This window comes from Musca domestica, unplaced genomic scaffold (genome assembly GCF_030504385.1).
Source record: "Musca domestica strain aabys unplaced genomic scaffold, Musca_domestica.polishedcontigs.V.1.1 68, whole genome shotgun sequence".
Lineage (NCBI taxonomy): Eukaryota > Metazoa > Arthropoda > Insecta > Diptera > Muscidae > Musca > Musca domestica.
Window position 1 is genome coordinate 219,556 of NW_026712379.1, and position 3,348 is coordinate 222,903.

The 3,348-nt window shown below is 33.0% G+C and overlaps 1 pseudogene; it reads right to left on the reverse strand.

Moving 5' to 3' along the window:
- Window positions 1-908: 908 nt before the first annotated feature.
- LOC131805954 (myb-like protein M) lies at window positions 909-1,968 on the reverse strand (annotated as a pseudogene).
- Between the last annotated feature and the right edge of the window lie 1,380 nt (window positions 1,969-3,348).

The window sequence follows — 3,348 nt, forward strand, 5'->3', positions numbered from 1 at the left end:
CTGCTTTAAAGTTTGTCCAATCTTCTCAAATTTTATATGAAATAAAAACAATATCAAATTTTGTTTCATGCCTCGAAAATCCATTACAAATATATTCTCAAAAACTTGATTTTCCTAGAAACTAATTTCAATAAATTCCGTTTAGCAACAGTGCAATATTTAAATTAAAAAAATGTGTATTTTGAATTTATTTTTGTATATATATCAAATTGATATATGAATACATATGTAATTATTGTTTTTTGTTGATCTTAGTTCTGTAGATTCGTTTTTTTTTTAATTATTAACTTAAATTGTACAGAGATATTTTTGTTTTTGGTTTTGTTGTTATGGCTTAGGATTTGGACCAAAAATATACATACATAAATACGTATTTGTTTGTGATCGTTTTTCTTGGTTGGTTTGCTTCTTCTCTTTGGTTTTTTCTAATGTGTTTCAGTACTGTTCTTTTGCTTAGTTGCTGTTTAGTGTTGTTTATTTCTATCGAGTCCTAGATTTGTAGTATTTGTTTTATATATTTTGTTTTCGTTTCATTATCGCTTTGTTGTTATTTTTGTTTTGTTCTATATGGCCATTTATTTTCTTGATTATACTTCATTTTTTTTTTTAATTCACTTTTGTTTTAAATTCTTAATAATTTCAGTTTGCTTTCATTTCGTTACGTTTCATCTAAATTTATTATGATGTGATTTTCATCTTGATTCGGTTTTCTTTTTTGTTCTATTATTAATATTACACAATTACAAATTTAACATTATTATGTTTAGTTTTCATGTTCTCTCTCTTTTTTTTCTCGGTCTTCTTTTAGTTACCAATTACAATTTGAAAATTTCAGGTGAAATTTTGTTACTATTTTTTTTTTGTTCATTTGTTTCTTTTTTTTGTTTTCGGGGAGTTTTTAGGTTCTGCGCTTGCGCATTTTCTTTCGTTTTGTGTATCAGTTTGTTCTTCCTTAGCTTAACTTGTTTAACTACTTTCATTGCAATTTATTGTTAATTGTTAAATAATGTGTTGGGAATAATCCAATTGATTTTCTCTCGTCACTTAAAAAATTCTAATTTAATTTTGAGGTTAAAATTAAAAAAAATAACATGGTTTTAATTGGTTTTGGGGTTTTTACGTTTATCTCTTTTTTGTTTTGTTTTAATGCAAATTGTGTTTTTTCGGTTTTTCTAAAAAAAATATATATGTATAATAATCTTATAATGAGAAATAAAAACTATCACGCACTAGAATTATCATTGGATCGGGATGTGGATGGACCGGCCCCAATATCATCGCCTAAGACGAATGTGGGACTCTGGCGGGACGTAGACGCAACAGGTGATAGTGGTAACCCTCACGATAACGCTGATTCGGTTTACGGGTTGGTTGTGTGTGACCCAGTGTTGGTCTTTGATTATTTATTTCATTGGGTCTTTTGGCTGCAAAATAGAAAACAAGCACATATTGAATAGGAGGATTGTTGTAGCTCCCTGAACCAATTCCAACTTACCAGGTATATAAGGCTTTTGATTATTATAGGACGTTGGTGATGATATTGTACGATTGTGTTGATTGTGATGATTCGTTTCACTGTGCGCTGTTACGCTATTATTACAATTATTGTGATTTTGAGATTGTTGCTGTTGTTGCAGTTGCAGCTGTAATTGATGACGATTCGGCACATCCGTACTATCGATTGGACTCATCGGTGTCATTTCACGATCCTCGATATACATATCACTACCATCGTCGGGCACATGACGATATTGTGTCCATGGCCAGGAAGCAATACCAGACAATAATAATGACTCAATGGCACAGATATATCCCAATATCTACAAAATGACGAATCACATAATCAAAATATATACAATTTAAAGCGGGAGATGTTAGGGATTCGCATACTTACCGCTGAGGCAAAAGAGTATCTTTTGTGTATTTCGATACCAGGGTGTACTCGCCGGCAAAGAGCACCATGTGCATTATTAATGTCGAGCTCAAAATTAATATTAACCAATACTCAGGTACATCCATGTATTCTAAATGAGGATAAATAAGATCCGCATATTTGATTATTGAAATTAATGTACATTGAACATTGTTGTATCTAATCTTATATTTGACGTGAAATACTCAAAATTAAAAAAAACAAATCTGAAAATAATTTTAAAGGTGTGGGTACATAAGCAACTCGAAGTCTCGCACGGCATATTTGGTGACATATCATATAGAGATGCCAGAGGCGCACTCATATCATTGCCGTCTTTTATACCCTCTACCATACTATGGAGGGTATATTAACTTTGTCATTCCGTTTGTAACTCCTCGAAATACTCATGGCAGACCCAACAAAGTATATTATTTTTGATCAGCGTAAATTCTAAGTCGATTTTGCGATGTCCGTCCGTCTGTCTGTCCGTTTGTCTGTTGTAATCACGCTATCTTTCGAATGAATTGATGATAGATGGCTAATTTGCACACATGTTTAGTTTTCCTGTAGGCAGGTTAAATTCGTGAATGGGCCATGTAGGTCCACGTTTTCATTATAGCCCCATATAACGGTACCTCCCGATATTCGGTATTTTGATGATTTTAGCGACATTATTCACCGGAATTGTTTCAAATTTGGTATTTGAAGTTCGAATATGATACTACACCCTAAGACAGAAAATTGTCTGTGCAAGTCCACGTCTTCGTATAGCCTCCATATACGGTACTCTCGATATTCGGTATTTTTGTGATTTTAGCGACATTATTCACCGGACTTGTTTCAAATTTGGTATTTGAAGTTCGACTTGGATACTACACCCTAAGACAGAAAATTGTATATGGTGGTCCAGGTCTTCGTATAGGCCCATATATCTACATCCCTATATTCGGTATTTTAGGTACAATACCCACCGAAATTGTTTGAGATGTGTATTTGAAGTTCGTAATGTATGCTACAGCCTGTGACAGAAATTGTCTATGCAGTTCCAGGTCTTCGCACAGCTCCGATATGACGGTACCTAACTATATACGATATTTTTGATGATTTTAGCTACATTATTCACCGTTTATTTCAAGTTTCGAATTTAAATGGTAATGGCTTATGACAAAACAATGCCTATGTAGGCCCACGTCGTATACACCCAATATAACGGCTATATTTGGTATTTTTAAAAATTTTACAGAATGTTTTAATGATTTTATTTTCTGAATATTTCCAAATTCGTTCCAATGGTGGAGGGTATTTAAAGTTCGGCCCGGCCGAACTTACTACTTTTTAACTTGATTTCCTATGATTTGACATTATATGACCAGCTGGTGCAAGCAAGCTTATGTACAAAATATGCCATGCGAAGACTTCAAGCTGTTTACAGC